This window comes from Alosa alosa, chromosome 9, assembly GCF_017589495.1.
Source record: "Alosa alosa isolate M-15738 ecotype Scorff River chromosome 9, AALO_Geno_1.1, whole genome shotgun sequence".
In the NCBI taxonomy this organism is placed as follows: Eukaryota; Metazoa; Chordata; class Actinopteri; order Clupeiformes; family Clupeidae; genus Alosa; species Alosa alosa.
Genome location: NC_063197.1, coordinates 27,320,213 through 27,338,202, shown reverse-complemented (window position 1 = coordinate 27,338,202; position 17,990 = coordinate 27,320,213). Strand labels below are relative to the sequence as shown.

General features: G+C 40.8%; 1 long non-coding RNA gene across 2 annotated transcripts; it reads left to right on the top strand.

The window, feature by feature from the left end:
• Nucleotides 1-4,710: 4,710 nt before the first annotated feature.
• Nucleotides 4,711-7,093, top strand: LOC125300941. 2 transcript variants are annotated; one of them, XR_007194640.1, is made up of 3 exons: nucleotides 4,711-5,071; nucleotides 5,205-5,413; nucleotides 6,243-7,093. It is a non-coding gene; the product is annotated as an uncharacterized LOC125300941 (long non-coding RNA). The 2 variants fall into 2 exon arrangements; XR_007194641.1 differs by having other exon boundaries at nucleotides 5,205-5,498.
• Nucleotides 7,094-17,990: the final 10,897 nt, after the last annotated feature.

Here is a 17,990-nt window from a genome sequence, read left to right as displayed (position 1 = left end):
TAAAAATCGACAGGTTCACTTGTTCCCTAGATAGCCCCCTATATAGTCCTCTATATAGCAAACACTATATAGTGAATGAGTGAACTTTTCGAAGCCCTAAAGCTAAATATTTCGGAAATATTCAAATCCCCAAGGAAACCACGCCCACTGCGGTGGCTTCAATTTGCGCGGCACCGATTGCACGTCATCGCCTCCACCCAACATTTAACATTGTGTATCGTCCAGCAGCAGCCGACCCACAGGCACACACACTTTGCCTTCTTCAGCTTGTGTTCATTTAGTCATAGAATGCTGTTCTCCAATGTTCTGTAATGTTTTGTATCGCTTAATTTATTAACAACTTTTATTACTTTTTAGAGATGATTTTATCACACACACACACAGGCGCACATACACCTTCACACACACACATAGGCTTAGACACATACGTGCACACACACTGCCTGTCACGTACACACACAAACACACACAGAATGCTGTTTTTTTTTTTTCAATGTTGTTCATAATAATATAATATAGAATAATTATTTCCAATGTCTTCCACTCATTTTTTTCATAATGTTCCTGACGGGACTCGAACCCGTGCCTTTAAAGCAGGGGTTCTCAAACTTTTGTGGGCCGGGGACCCCTCGTGTAGTGGAAAATTCTCCAAGGACCCCTCATAATCGCAACACATAAAACTAAAACTTAAGTTAATCATGTAGCTGTATAGCCTTTTTTTTCTGTTAGATGCTTATGTTATATATATTTTAAAAACATAGAGTGCTAATACCACAATAGTTATGTTAGCAAATTATGACAGTATGTAAGATTTTGTGTTGAACACATAGTGTTTGCTTCACATAACTTTAATTTTGTTGGCGGTTAATTAATAGTAAAGTGTTTTGACATATTGATGTAACGTATCAGCAGATCAATTGGCCAAATACTGATTTTTTTGCCATATAAGACAATTTCATATTTTGTAGCAAACTTTGTCACTACACTACAGATGCAATATACTTTTGGACTGACTTTTTACTCTCCGGTAAGTTTGGTATAATTACGTACTATCCAATGAATGCAACTCGATATATCTTTGGATAATTTGTCTGATATTCATGATTTTACGAGATAATATCTTGTTTACATTAAAGTAGCTAGGTTCCATCTCTCTGAAATGTGTTTAAAATGCGATCAGACTATTGATTTTACATGTTGAGATCTTTGAGAATGTACTACTACGGTGTGGACTCGAAATATAAAGCTTAAATGTGCTTTAGATGCATTAGAATATCAACTGCGATTAGCATGCTAAATGCATTGAAAATGAATAAGCTACCAATCGCCACTGTAATGACCCGACGATCCCTGGAAATACTTTAAAAACATGATCAGACACCCTTGCTCACTTCTTAAGACCATAGAGATGGTGTTACAAATAATAATAACAACTGCAAAGAAATAAAATAAATAAATAATATTAAATAGGAGGAGGTTACTAACATGGACAAGGGCCATCACCTGAGTTGAGTGCCTGAGTGGTGAGAGCAGTAAAAGAGTTTTAGTATATTTAAGAACCATTGGAGTGCAAAAGTGTAAGGTGGTAACGGCATATATTCTCCATACTGTACATAGGTTGAGTGGGGTCCTTGCATATAGACATGGGTTTCTTTAACATCTATCTGCTTGTTAAAGGAACCACTCGGTGAGTTGCACAGTTTTGAAAACGAACGTTAAGGGTTGTTTTAGGACATGTTTGAGCATGCCTGTTGGCAGCCACTCTGAGTAGTCAAAGGCGATTCAAAACGAGTCAGAAAAGTCGAGACAGGACCAATCGTCAAAATTTCGGTGTCCACCACTCTAGTTCATCCAAAACAAACCAGAAAAGGGACTCAAAGTGCTAAATACCGGAATTTTCCTTTAAAAATGTCAGTAAGGCTACACACCCACTATCTTGCTGGCCACATTCACAATTTTTAAAAGTATAAGTAAGTATAAGTATATATACTCTTTTGATCCCGTGAGGGAAATTTGGTCTCTGCATTTATCCCAATCTGTGAATTAGTGAAACACACTAATCCTGGCACAGTGAGCTGCCTACATCAACAGCGGCGCTCGGGGAGCAGTGAGGGGTTAGGTGCCTTGCTCAAGGGCACTTCAGCCGATCCTACTGGTCGGGGCCACGGCTGCCCCACAAAAAAGTGAATTTTTGTCTTTGGTAGTGAGGTTTCCGTACCAGTAGATGATAGAGAATGCCATGCAGGACAGCCTTGATACAAGCTCTGTAATCATGCTTAGATACAGCCACAAGTCCAGTTCAAGGGGCAGATCTTTTGTAAATGGGTGACTTGTGAAGATAAATGAAGTCAGCAAACACATTACCACATCAGGATAGAGAGCAAAAGTGTGTGTGGTCAGTAGCGATGTTAAAAGACACTGCCGAAATGCAAGCTGTTGGGAGGTTGTTGGTTTTGCCAGACGCCACTGCTGAGCCTTCTGAAGATGTTGTGGTCTCACTCAACAGAACAATGATGAAGTGATGAAGGTGCTTGTGTGAACTGCAGTAAAATGCTCACAACGGCCGTTCTGTTGGTGATGTTGGCTGCTGGCAGCACATGTTGTACTGTGGAGGGCCCTGGCGGGTCCTGGGTGCAGCATGCGGTGTGTGTTGCAACTGCCACCAGCCAGTTGTTTGTGGTATCTGTTGTGTTATTAACTTAATTAATCGACTGGTTACCGACGATGTGTGTTGTGAAGGAAGGCCTGTTCAGATTGCAGGTGCAGCATGCAGCGCATATTGCAGTGCTCCTTAGAGCCGCCCATGGACGTTAAGACTCGCGTGTATTGTATTGCTTATGTTTTGGTACAACATAAGCACTCATCTTTAGGTGCTTGTTGACAGCCATGTCAAATGAACAGGAAACTGGTTTGCCGACTTCAAGTGAGCTAGTGCACAGAGCCCACAGTATTAATTTGGTTTGGTTGTTGCTCAGACACTGATGAAATAGCACAAGGAATTTATCATCTTTACTGTGTATGAATTTAATGGATTTATTGTGTCGAGCAACATACAACTCCTAATATTATAATCACCAGGCAATAGACAATAGACTGTTGTAGAATGTTGTAGGCAATAGAACTCTGAGCTTCACTCTTGCTCATTAAGTCCAACTGCACGCTACCAGTTCAGCAACATTGTCGTATTCATCAGCGTTGTTAATTTTGATGTGTGACTGATTGCACCTGAAAAAAAGTGATAAAAGTAATGTGGGAAAATGTGTTTGCCAATTCGTCCACATGGTTCTTCCTTCAATGGAAAGATGAATAAACTATAAGGGTCACATGACAAATGTCAAACAGTTCACCAAGGCAAGACAATCAAACAACCAGGTCAGGTTATTCCTGTGTGTAGCACAAACGATTACATTTTGCCAGAGGTGAATAGTAACATACTTGATTATACTGTATGCAGGTATGATAAGGGATCAGATTCCAAAAATAATTCTGTGGAAATGCATGAATTCTAGTTGCTTCCAGTAGCAGCAACTGGAATCCATGCATTTCCACAGAATTATTTTTGGAATCTGATCCCTTATCATACCTGTTCATTTGTACTCGTCGCTCAACTTATCGTGACTAAATTCAAGATGGCGGCTAACGGTAAACTTCCTCAAGGTACTGTCTGTTAGGTAGGGATGGGCAGAACGAGGCTTTGTGAAACAACGAAACGTTCGAAGCAATTATGCGGAATGTGTCGAGGTTTGAAACAATCCGACACCGCGTAACTCCATGGTGACATCTAGTGGCCAGTTTTGCTAACATCACATTTTGACCGTGAAGCACAACTGCTTCAGATGAAGAATATAAATAGCCAACATGGAACGCAACATTTCGTCCACAGCCACGTGGTTCAGTGGTTAACACACTTGCATTCGGCCGGAGTTCGACTCCCTGCTGGTGCTTAGAAATTTCAGACTTCGTTATATGCGTTCAGTAACTAGAACATTTTTATATCTGCCAGTTAGATGTTTTGTTATTTCAGTTTCATAGTACATTATCCTTTGGAATATGCTGGAGAGGAAAATGCTACAATGGTTTTAAAATGTAGGCTATGCTTATGGCCCAGGTTTTTTTTTGGGAACATGTTGTAGGGAAATAAAGGATACATGTGAAGCAGGTTAGACTAATCAGGTACAACATGGGAAAAATAAACAACACATTTTTTGTATGTCAACATACATTTTTATTTAGGAATAACAGTTGTTCTGCCGTCTTGGCATTTAATCTGTTTCTTGTTTTTGAATAAACCTCCCCAGCCTTGGAAAAAATTCTTTCACAAGGCACACTTGTTGCTGGCATGCACAAATATTTTTTTGCCATCACAGTTAGGTTTGGATAAACCACTCTCCTCTCCTGCCAGTATTTCAAAGGGTCAGCTGTTCTTGAAATAAAGGCATCAGTCATATATTTTTTTTACTTCTGCTACTATCTAAATATTAACGTCACTAGACTATATCTATCTAAACTATCGCTTACTGTCTGTCTCTAGCCTGTCAATTAATCTAGATCACTAACCTATCAAGAATGCACTATAAATCGCTATATCTCTTAAAATCTCTCTCCTCACAAAAAAAAAAACACGAAGATAGGATGTGTTTGAATGACTTTTAAGCATTCTGGGACTTTGTAATTTAGATCAAACAGGTGTTTACTCGGGTAATTGGCAAGTGTGCCACCTGTCCAAACCAAATTGAAACACCACGAAGCCTCACTAAGCCATGGTCACGTGACATGGGCATTTTGAACCACACTTCGAAACACTGTTCGAAACACTTGCGTTTCGGAAGCTCGACACTGTTTCGAAACGTCAGCTTCGAGCGTCACATCCCTACTGTCTGTATAAATCGTCTTGTAAATAAACTACCAGTGCTTTTTCAAAGTTCTCAATGTCTCGTTTTAAATGTCAAGGCCCTCGGAAGTTTACCAATGAAGTATGGAGCTACTTTGAGCCTCATAAATGGTGTAAAACAGTGATTTATTTGCATGGCTAGGCCCTCCTCCATGATGCAATCACCAACAGTCTACAAAAGTAAGAGAAAATACAATGTTACACTGCATATGATAATGTGTCATGTGACTTACAACTGTAGATGTACGTCTTTGTGCTGTTTTGTGGGTCATGTAGCGCAGATAACCTTGTCTTCAACAATGCCTGACTCCAGGTAAACATCAATTGGTTCTGCTGTGGGTGAAAGAGGCAGGGCCAGTGAGATGGTTGGTTGGAGACTGAAGACAGGACAGGCAGAATTATTTGCTACACCGAGTCCCCTGAGCGCAGCGGTGAACTCCCGTGCACTGGGGTTATACTTATGGCCACCTTTTCCCCGGACCAAGGAGAAGAGATTCTACCAAAAAACAAAAGGGGGAGAAAGTAAGCTGTTTATGATTTTGATTAGGTGAGGGATTTCCAATGCATTAGTTCACAGGGAGTCCCACGTGAACCACCGTAAATTCAGGTAGGCTTTGACAAACACAGGAGCACATACGTTACCTATTTTCGTCCTTGGGAAATGTGAAATAGGACAACCCTTGCCCACTATTAGAGCAATTAATCACTGCACACATGCGAGGCATTGATTTTACATGTTGAGACCTTGGAGAATGTACTACTACTGTGTGGACTCGAAATGTAAAGCGCAAATATGCTTTAGATGCGTTAGAATATCAACCACGATTAGCATGCTAAATGCATTGAAAAGGAATGAGCTACCATAATCGCCACTAATGACCTGACGATCCCTGGAAATACTTTAAAAACGGGATCAGACACCCTAGCTCACTTCTTAAGACCATATAGATGGTGATACAACAGTGTGGAGTTGGAATTTGAGGTGTAGATATGCTTTAGAAGTGTAAACATGTCAACCGGGAATTCCATGCTAAAAACAGAGTGATGAATGAACTATTTTTGTTTACTGCTTTTACAAGGGCTGGGGGTCTCTGTAAATGTATTTAAGCCCTCATCTGATCATCTGGCTAGCATGTTTAGACCCTCTAGATGTTTTTACTACAGTGTGAAGTCGAAATTCAAAGTGGAAGTATGCTTTAAACAGAACACCTGATTTTTTTAATGTGTGTTAATGAGTACACCACTATCAAACTAATAGTAATAGGCTATTATTACAACTCCAGGGATCTGTGTGTGTCTTCAAAATGGATTCTGTATGGTGTGATTAAAATTGTTTGTCTTTTCCTCGTAGAAAGGTTTGAGCCCTCAACCTCAAAACTGACCCTGTGGCCCTCCGCTGCAGCAGAACTGGTCCTTGAGTACCGCCAGAATGGGACCACTACCTAGAAGATCAAGAGGGTGGACAGGGTGTGCATGGAGGCAAGGGACACAGTGGCACTGAAAGGAGGCGACACCAGAGCGTGATGTGCGCAGGCTGATTGGCCGGGCGCCGATACAGCTGTGTGAGCTAAATCAAAGGATACTCTCCCAATGGTAGGTCAAATGTTTTAGCACAAAGGACTGTACTGTATTCAGTTACCCGCTTTAAGGACTGTACATAAATGGTGACACAGAGAGGACTGTGGTGGCACCTTGACCAGGCACTGCAGACGGGCTCAGCAGGGTCGACCCAGAACCCAGCAGCATCGGCAACGTATCGTCCAGCAGCAGTGAACCCACAGCCCAGCAGCAGTGGCGGTGTATCGTTTGACAGCAGCGGCCGGTTCAGCAGTGGCGGTGTATCGTCTGACAGCAGCCGACCCAGGGCCCAGCAGTGACAGCAGCGCACCCAGGACCCAGCAGCAATGGCGCTGTATCATCCAGCAGCAGCGGACCCAGGGCCAGCAGCAGTGTCTAAGTGTATCGTGCAGCAGCCGACCCGCACACACACACACACACTTTGCCTTCTTCAGCTGGTGTTCATTTAGTCATAGAATGCTGTTCTTCAATGTTCTGTAATGTTTTGTATCACTTAATATAATCCTTAATATAGTCTTCCCATGTCATTGTTTTTTTTTATATATATATTTTTTTTTAAAGTATATTTTTTGGGCTTTTTGCTTTTATTTGGACAGGACAGTGGAGAGTGAGACAGGAAGCAAGTGGGAGAGAGAGAGATGGAGTGGGATCGGGAAATGACCGCAGGTCGGATTCGAACCTGGGTCCCCGTGGGCACTCGGATATGGTATGGCCGCTGTAGCCTGCTGCGCCACAGCACCCCCCGTTTTTTTATATTACTGATTGAATGGACATTATTGTTTATTTTTGCTTTTCCCCTCATTTTCATTACTTATTTTATTAGGCTATTGATTGAATTGTTGTTTAGTATTGTTATTTTCCTTATTATAGTTTGACCAACATTCTAATCTGTTCCCTGTTAAATTTGAAATATTATGTTGTTTTTGTATGTGTGTGTCGCTTTCCAAGGCGTCTGCGAAATCCCATATTCATAACCATAACTTAATTCTTTAATTTAACAACTTTTATTACTTTTTAGAGATGATTTTATCACACACACACACAGACACTCACACACACGCTGTCACGCACACAGGCGCACGCACACCTTCACACACACACACTGCCTGTCACACACAAACACAGAATGCTGTTGTTCATAACTGTTTACTATCTGTGATTTATAACTTGTAAATAAAATGGAACCTTTGTTCTGAAATACTACACATAGCCTTTCTTTTTTCTTCTGGAAGACATTAATGATAATTAAACAAAAAATAAGAGAATAACCGGAAAAGTACTCTTCTCTGCAATGTTGCATTATATTATTATTATTATTATTGCAGTATTTTACTGTGCTGAAGGAGCAGCATTTCTTCCATCAAAAACAAATTATATAAAATATAAAGTTACATTTTACATATACAGTTGCAAATTTATTTAAAGAATAATTATTTCCAATGCCTTCCACTCATTTTTTTCATATTTCATAATGTTCCTGACGGGATTCGAACCCGTGCCTTTCAAGTAAATAATTAAATAATAAAATAGATGATGATATGATATGCACAGGGCAGAACAAAGCTTCAATCTGATTGGCTGTTTCTCCGTAACATCTATACACGGCTGGCCCCCGCATGGGAGCCGAGAATAATTCCGCTAAACGGCCCTAAACACTTTCCCATTCATTTCCAATTGTAGTGCCAAAGATCCTTAATATACCTTGAATTTAATATATCAGAAACCCTGTTCATGGCCTCAAAGAAGTCAGCTGTAGGGTTTGCCTCACTTGGCAGCCTCTCCAGCTCTATGTAGTCTTCATTCCTATTGTGTTAGCATATAAAGGGTCATATTAAGCAGTGAAATGTGCAGGTGTACTGACTTAATTTTAAGAACATAATTCCTTACCAGCAGCCACAGTGTGACTGAAGACTTGCGTAGCAAGGCGCACGCGCATGTTACTGAATGGTGGCAGTGAAACATGCTTGTCTGTGATTTTGGGGGCCAGTTGTTTTGTTTGTCAGTGCTGTAGAATGCAGCAAAGTGTTTCCACTGCACCTGATGTGGTCCGATCTGTAACATGACAGTGTAAATGTATGTTGCCATTTGGTTTGTTGGTGTTTTCTCAAACGATACAATTATTAGATATATGGAGAATTAAACTAACCTTCAGGTCACGTTTTTTAAGATTGACTTCACTAGGTGAGGTACGACAAACATTGTTTCCATATTGTGGAAACATTGTTTCCATCCACAGATATGCAGTGTGCACTCTCACTTGTGTCTTTTATATCGAGACTGGCTCCTAACAACTTCAGTGTTTTGTGGTTCGATGTTGATTGGTCACAGACCACAGAAAACACCTGTTGTGAGAGATTGGCTGTGTAAGCATGACCATCTCATGTAGGGATGTATGCAGAGAAGTTGCACTTTTCTATTATTTCATTGCATTCAAACTCACAGTGAACCCAATCTGTCTCAGCCTTCTCACTGCTATTGATATACTGCAATAGTTGCTGTCTCCTTCGAGGAGAGGGTAGCTTTAGCCAAAAAGTATCCCAGGGCCTGCAGAATGCACAGTGTTGATGGTGCAGGTTATGTATGAGTCTCTTGTTCATTTTCAGCCTAGGTGTAGTAAAGGTATGTGTAATGTCAGAATTGTCAATCTGTCCAGTCACTAAAGGCACAAAGCTCACCTGCTTCCACTTAGAAGCTGCTCCTTGAGCCATCAGCACCATTGCCTGATTGGCTACCTCACCTTTGGAGGTCAGCCCATCTACTTTATCGAAGGCACGGTTGTAATCAATGTGCTTTTTAATGGCCATTTCATCAAAAATGAATGACACTACCAGTTGGGATGGCTTCATCGTTTTTGCCATTAATGCCATCTGGTGAAAAATTGAATCAAGGAAACCTGGCTGCAATGTAAAGCAACACTAACCTGTTAGTTGAATAAGCATAATGTATGTATTAAAAAAACAAATGTCAACACATTTCGATATAAATCTTACTTTGAAATGGCCAACATTTGAGTTAATAAATCTTTGGAAGGTTGATTGACATGGAAGAATAAAATGCCTCCTTAAGGTCCGGTAGGCATTTGGACTGTGGTGGAATATTTGGACTCCAAGCTGCTTTAGAGATGTTGGAAATTTTCTGCCTTTGCTTTTTTTGCCAAAACTTTTTAGTTGAAAGCTAACAAACTCCGCTAAATCTGGTGGTAGGTTTGTCAGGGCATCAACCAGTTTGTTCTTTCCCTGTTCAGCTGAAAGTCTGGGTTGTTTGTTTTAATCAAAATAGATAAACAATCAAAACATCTAGATTATAGTCCGGAAGCCCAGAGCCTTTTGATTAAAGGAAGACAGCATCAACATTTGAACACAGACCCATCAGGGGATGAACCAGAATGATATCTGACTGGTGGACTTCAGACCAAGTTTATACATAGCAGGGTATTCTGATAAACAGCCATTTTCCCCTCCTTTATCTTGGAACATAATGCAGTAGGCCTACAGTATGGGGCCACATCCCCTGTATGGCCCCATGTTCAAATGCTGATATTCGTTTCGCTTGATCAAAAGGCTTCAAATTTCCGTACTAATAGGCAAACCCACTTTGCTTTAAGATCTCTAATTTGAGCGTACGTTTCCGACCTTCCCTCTCCCTCCGTTGCTGCTGCAGGAGTTGTGATTGCTCTCTCCATTTGGAGCTCTTTCTCTGACTGTCCCTATTGTTAAAATAGTCATGCGATGTCATCAGCCTTAGCCCTCTTTCAAGTACTTTTATCTACACAGAGGTGTTATGATGCCAGGTTTTTATATACCACCAAATGGCAACTACATACACTGATTGAAAGTCAGCCTTATGTTACTTGTACTTATGTAAAGCCAGCTACCTTACTGCTACGACTTACTTCTATGTCCTCTAGTATCTCTTCTGTTTCTTCCATTTCTGGTTGGTCTGCATCTTCCCCCATTTGGCCATTCACTGTCACTCTGTCCTCTCCTTTAAAAACATGTCTGTATTATATTATTAGATGTAATGCATGATGGATAAAAAAAATGTTTTGATGTTGTCTCTTTGTTTTAGGTAGGCTACTGTAGATGCTGGTCATATCAATTCATCACTACAAAGGGATGAAGAGATTCTACTCTCCTGCATGCACACTAATGCATTAATGATGTTAGGTAATTCAAAGACAAGTGCAGTATTTAGTTTTGTAAATGCTTAACTGCAATCTATCTATGTATAGGGTCAACACCTACCCATATTTCCATGTCTCTGCAAGACACGTCTACTGGCATTTGATGGAGGGGGATTAGGGCATTTGATCTTAGTGGGAATAGCATTATCTGTAACATGCTTTCTTTTTTGCTGTAAAATACATTATCATTATTGTCCTTACCCTGTGGGGAGACTGCAGAATGTGGATATGTGTGCAGGTGTTTAATTGTGGGATTTGATAAAAATGTGAATTTCAAATAAAAAACATACCATGTGGACAATCATGCTAGTTTCAAAGTGAGCCTCACACACTCCAAACCCTCCTTTTCTCAGGTTTTCCTGCTTGTAGCGGATGGACAGGTCGGCTCTCCTTATATTAACAAGCCACCTCTTTCTTCTAGTAGTTCAATAATATGGTATAGAAAAGATAAAAGTCAGTGTGTATCATATTTTAAGCTTTATGTTCATCAAGATGTAAGTGTTGTGGTTGTGTAGGCTTATTGTCTTTCCATTGTAATTTGCATGGTTGGTAGGCCTATAGATAACTAGACTGCATTTCCGGCGGGAACTGCGAAAGTGTGCTTGCCCTGGTCCGGTCACCAAAGTGAGCAGACAGTGGCATACGCTATGCTGAACCTGGCTTGATCCAAGCATTCTAACAGTGCCTTTCAGTGTTGGAGCAGTGGCAATACCTCAAAAGCTCTAGGAGAGGGCTATACAACCATTGGCTTGCGGGGTGAATGCGGTTCGAGGAATTTTACCTGTGGCCTGCCTTCGAATTTAGCTTCTATGACTAAGATCAAATCAATAAAATAAAACGACAGCATTGGCTGCAAAAATAAATAATGTCACGCGTCTTGCGCCTCTCAAACTAGGCTATCAGGTAACCTAGAGAACAATTGAAATTATGAAATATGACCAAGGCATTAAAGTGCTGCTTGTTTGTCAGGATACTTTTTCACTGATTTATTTTTAAAATATGAGCTATGAGTGTGAATGTTATTTATTCCATCCCCTAATTCTGTTTTACTGGTTTATTTGACAAATAATCCATATGGATTTGCTCTATAAAGACCTTGGGATTGTTTTGAGAGCCTACTGATGTATCTCAGAATAAAGGAATGTCCACAACATTAGTGATGTTTTTTTGTGTGTGTGTGAATGTATTTTACTTAACTCATTAAAGCAACACCAAAGAACTTTCCCTCTGTCGCACGCACGCTATTTGTTTATCCAGCACCGGCTTTGCAAATAACGATGTCCACAGACAAGGTAGAATATGTTGCATGACTTATAAAAGTACCATGTATTGCGACATCAGACGCAAGTCAAATTTGTAGTTTCTTATGTCTCATTTGGAATTCCATCGAACTACAGATCCGCTACCCGACCTGGCAAACTTACATAGTGCGGTTATAGCCGAAAGAGGGCCACTAAGCAAATGCAGAATTGCCGTTCACCCTGTTATGAGTTGATGAACCACTGAAACGATTTTGGAAACATTATTTTAAGGTACAAAAAACTCTTTGATGTTGCTTTAAATGTGGATACTCATGAACGCATGTCTCTAATAGCCACAATAGGAGTAATTTTAGCAACACCTTATTTTGAGTCATCGATTAAAGGTGCCTAGGAAGAACAGTACAGTGCATTTTCATGCACTGTAATAATAAGAAATCGGATAACAGTAGATTGCATTTTCATGCACTCTAATTATCAGGGTCTGGATTGTCCAGGCTAATTTCAAAACACCGCGACGTGAAATCAAAGATCCTTGATTACTAGCTCCGCTAACCCTCTCTGGTGAAATGCCACAAAAAGCAATGCCCACTCAGGAGATGGTTAACATGCATAGAAACATACTAAATAAATCATAACCGTGATGTCAATTTTCACCGCTATACTGACTATCATACTAGATATCAAATACATAGTGGAAAATAAAGAAAAGTTCGTTGGCAGACTTAGCTAGCAGTCTATAAACAAAGTAAACATATGCTAACATTCAGTCCCTCGTTGGCATTCATTGAACTCTTCATTCAAGTAGCCTACAACTGGTAGGCTACGTAATTAAAAGGTTCACGTCTAACTTACTTGATCAACGCACACCTTCACAAACTGTATTCCCGTCGTAGGCTACTGATATTGCAGTCGTGAACAGCCACAATCCAAACTCATTATAGCTAGGATGCAATTCATGAAAATTGGGCACTTCTGGATAAGTTTTTGATTTTTGGCAGGGTGTTAGTCTAGGTAACCTAAGGTTTTAAAAAATCCATGGATACAAGTTGGGGGCCCCACTAGTGGCAGTTATCCATAAAATCCAAAATGGCTCCCGCCGAAAAGAGAAAAGGTTATACAGTATCTCAGCTTCCTTTAGTCTTAAATTGTTGTAGGCTATAATGTATTTTCTCTACTTTGTTTGATACAAGGAATCCAACGTTGATATGTTCTGCTTATTTTAAGTCTATTTCCATGTAGTATTATAGCCATTAGCTGATAAACTGTCAATATCTGAAAAAGTCACATTGAAATACTCAGGTCCCTAGACCCATATTTTTACCTCCAAGGTATGCTTTTCTTTGTTGATTGGACAGGTCACTATCACTATAGCAGGGGTGGGCAACTAATTTCCCCAAGGGGCCACATGACAAACTGGGACTGATGAGGAGGGCCGGACCCAAAATACCGAACTCAAGTCTGAACTCAATTCTGTTCAATTCTATTCTGTTCTTGTATAACATTAAGTAAATCATATGGTTTTGTTTACTAGTCGTAAGATGAAAATGTGAGGGAGACAAAGGAAAAACAGCAATATTGAAGACTGATATAAAAAAGTACTACAATATCTATATAATTAGGCTAGGTCAGGAAAATGTGAAGGAGTCAGTACAACCGATAGGCCTGTGCCACCATTTAATCAACACTCAGCAATATTTCATCATTAAATCATTACCATCATAAATGCTCTATGCAGAATTAGACTACGAAAATGTGGAGCAGACAATAGTAGGCTGTCATTAGTTAATCAACATGCACAAAGAAAACTATTTTAAAAATGTAGGCTATGTTTTTGCTTTAACTTTATGCACATAACTGACATTGGTCAACTCGCTCTGTGTGTTGAGCCGGCTGCTTCAAGCAACCTGTGGGTAGCATCATACTAGTTCGCTAGCATAAGCTTTGCAAATAAACTCAGACACATTTTGGTTACAATTACGGGGTTATCCGATTGTAAACTGTCTATCTGCCAGTAACGTTTTGAAATGAACACTTCGTATCGCCAACGAGCAGCAGTAGGAGTTCGTTCTAACAACCTTTATGCGGTGGTGAGCGCAACATAAGAGACACAAAACTTTGAAAGGTTTACGCCGACGTAAAAGCAACTGCATTGTGTCGACGCAGAAGCATACATTCTATTCACCAGCACATCAGTGAGGGTGTTTACGTCGTAGGCCTATGCATCCACGCACAAATGTATGGGCGTACAAATAGCAGTCGCTTTCAAAATAAAAACAACGGTATTGATTTCCATGCATTATCTCTATGCTAGGCTCTTGACTATTGTTCTTTCACGGACCTTACGCGGGCCGGTCAGGGAAAGCCGTATGTTGCCCATGTATGCACTATAGACTATAGTGTCAAAAATCACATGTTGTGGGGGACGCTGTGGCACAACAGGCTACAGCGGTCATACCATATACGGGTCCAAGTGCCCACAGGGACCCAGGTTCGAATTTGACCTGCGGTCATGTCCCGGTCCCACCCCATCTCTCTCCTCCTCTTAGTTCCTGTCTCACTCTTCACTGTCCTTCACAAATAAAGGCAAAAAATATACTTAACAAAAAAATCACATGTTGTGACCAAAAGGACCATTGTTGAGGCCTTAAATAAACACAACTTCAGAACTATGCCACAGTGAAAAGTTATATTAGGCTTTTCACCATGTTAAGGGTCAATATTACATTTTAGTCAAATACTTTAAATACTTAAACATCATGTATTATTCAAAGATTTTTGGTTTCACTCTTCATCATTACAGCCTCCCTCACACTTGCACAATGTGGTACAGCAAAGTCCAGCTCAGTGGCACAGTTGCCCATACAGGCAACCACACAGCCACAGTTGAGGAGGAGTGAGCATCCCTTGCTGGCATCTTCCAGATCTGTCCAATATGGCACCCAGACTTTGGTTCTGTCATTCCATTCCCAACCCCACTCACTGGGGTCTGGAATCTCTGGAGTTTTGGAGAGGGACTAAGATTAGATTAGAGGTCTTTATTGTCCACTACTGTGGAAATTCATCTTTGGCCCCACAAACATGTAACACACACAAGCAAGACCACACAACAGGTACATCATAGAGCAGACACAAACAAAGACTACACAGCAGGTACACAACAACATAATGCAAACACACACAAAGACTATACAGCAGGTACAACATACAGTATAGCACACACAAGAAAGTCTACACAGCAGGTACAACATATGGAGACATGGAAATGTGCAAAAGAGGTTGATTTCAATAAAAAAGCAGTAAATAATATAAGTTAATCAGTTAATCATAAAACTCATAGATTATATTGATTTAGTAAAGTAATAGATGATGGTATAAAAGATTTCTTAAAAATGTTTCTGCTTGATGTAGGCACTCTATATCTTCTTCCTGAAGGGAGTCTTTCAAAAGTGTGATGTAGTGGATGAAAAGGATCCTGGACTATCTGTAGGGCTTTCCTCTTAGTGTGTGTTGTGTACAGTTCCACCAGCTGCCTCTGGGGGTTCAGTATGATTTTACTGGCCATATTTATAATTTTTGTGAGTTTACTTTTGCTTCTAGCCCCTAGATTCCCATACCAGCATGTGATGTTGTATGAGATGACACTTTCCAGCAGACTGGTATAGACCATCCTCAGGACCTCTCTACTAACATCAAAACTGTTAAGTTTTCTTAAAAGAAACAGTCTTTGGGTTGCCCTTTTAAAAATATGATCTATATGTTTAGTAAAAAAAACCTGACTCCGCCAGATGGATTGCTTCGCATTTGCTCCGCATATCCATCTGGGAACTTTCCGTTGGAGAAGGGGCGAAAATACTGGTTAGCTGATTGGATAAAGCATCTGTCTATCACCACCTATGTTGGTCGGTCCAAATCAACCAATCAGATAAACGAAGCATTCTTCTAAAGCCATCTTTTAACATACAAGTTAGATAAGTTAGTTAGATGTGACATGAACCTCATCAACGACAATCCCCCACCAAGTTTTCATGGTAGGCTACACGTCTGAAGAAAGCATATTCCTTCTCGTTAAAGGAACCGTATGTAAGAAATGTATTTCAATTAATCATAAAATGGCCCTGATATTTCACTACACATTAAGAAGTCATGTTCATTTCAAATACTTATATCACTGACAACAGTAGTCCGGCCAGGATATTGTCATTTAAAAAGTGCAGCCCTCAACTGATGTTAATGTTGTGCTTTGTCATGTCATGTTGTGTTTTGGCCTGATGCGCCACCCTCCACCTATCTACGAATCACAAAGTCAGTAGTGTTTCGGCATCAGGTTTGGCAATCTCGAGTCAGGGGGGAGGGGGAGGGGATACACCGTTCTACAGTAATTTGAAAGTGATTGCAGTATCAGTTTTGGCCACAATCTTACATATGGTTCCTTTAAGTAACTAAGATTCATTGCTACCAAACACTAACTTGAATTGGCCGTGGAGGATGTCTGTGTCCTTCATTCCTCCCAGCTACATTGCAGAGACTCCTAGCTTCCCCAGGAATACTAAAATATATTCGGATAAAACTTCAGCGATAGCTATGCTCATCTCATCCGTGGAAGTCGCCATGTTTTTCAGATTGAACGGTAGCTTCTCGTTGCGTCACACTAAACCCGCTTCAAAACCAACGCTGATTGGATGTTCGTTTGGCGAACTGCTCCAAATTTTCTTTATCGGAGAGATGCCAGACTGATCTGCGAGTGAAAATCTGAAACTCGCGAGATCAGGATGGTCTCACGAGGTTTGAGTGGGACTGCTTCTAGACAAAAGCTGCAGCGTGCAGGGCACACTTTCCATGCTGGAATAAGGCATGATGGGTCGGGGGGGTTTGAATCCAGGGATTTGAGGCCATGAGTGAAAAGAAGCTTCCGGGTTTCATTGACTGACTCGACACCACAGTGTGAGGGTGCCGGTGACTTCTGGGTAAGCTGCCCATGCATTCCATGCGTCACATCATGTGAACGCGTGGAAGAGGGGCAGTGCTTGACATTTTTGAGGTCCCAGCATTTCTGAGATGTGGTGGATTGGAATATCTTTATATGCCTTCCCTGATCCAAATTCAATCCCCCCGACCCATCATGCCTTATTCCAGCGTGGAAAGCGTGCCCTGCACACTGCAGTTTTTGTCTGGAAGCCATCCCTCTCCAAAACTCCAGAGATTCCAGACCCCAGTGAGTGGGGTTGAGAATGGAATGATAGAACCAAAGTCTGGGTGCCATATTGGACAGATCTGGAAGATGCCAGCAAGGGATGCTCACTCCTCCTCAACTGTGGCTGTGTGGTTGCCTGTAAGGCCACCGAGCTGGACTTCGCTGTACCACATTGTGCAAGTGTGAGGGAGGCTGTACTAATAATGATGAAGAGTGAAACCAAAAATCTTTGAATAAATACATGATGTTTAAGCAAAGTCCTTTTAGGCAAGTCCCTCCACTCTGCGGCCATATTGCAACGCTTTTTGGGCACTCATCGGGTATCCATTTCGGCAGAAATGCGCGTGCGCAAGGCTTCACGACACCAATCTTGCTCCAGTGGTGAGATCACAACACATGATTGGCACGATGTCTTCACAACACACCACATTATTGGCTCAATGTATTCACAACACAGCACATGATTGGCTCAATGTATTCACGTCAACATTTTGCCGCGGAAGGGGTGTGATTTGCGTAGACAACTGCCATATTGCCGTTACATTCTATTGAGGATTTTTTGAGTGCTGTGTCTCCTCATTAGAAAGTCTATGGTTTAAGTACGAATTGTTTTTTTTGTGTTATTTGACTAAGATATAATATTGATCCTTAACATGGTGAAAAGCCTAATATACTGTAACTTTTCACTGTGGCATAGTTCTGAATTTGTGTTTATTTAAGGCCTCAACAATGGTCCTTTTGGTCACAACATGTGATTTTTGACACTATAGTGATAATGACCTGTTGGTCATTGCTGTGGTCATGTACTCAGTTGAATTAAAACAGTCCTTGGTGTGGTGGTCATCCCAGACCTTCTCTAGCAGACGTCCAGATCTCGATTATATT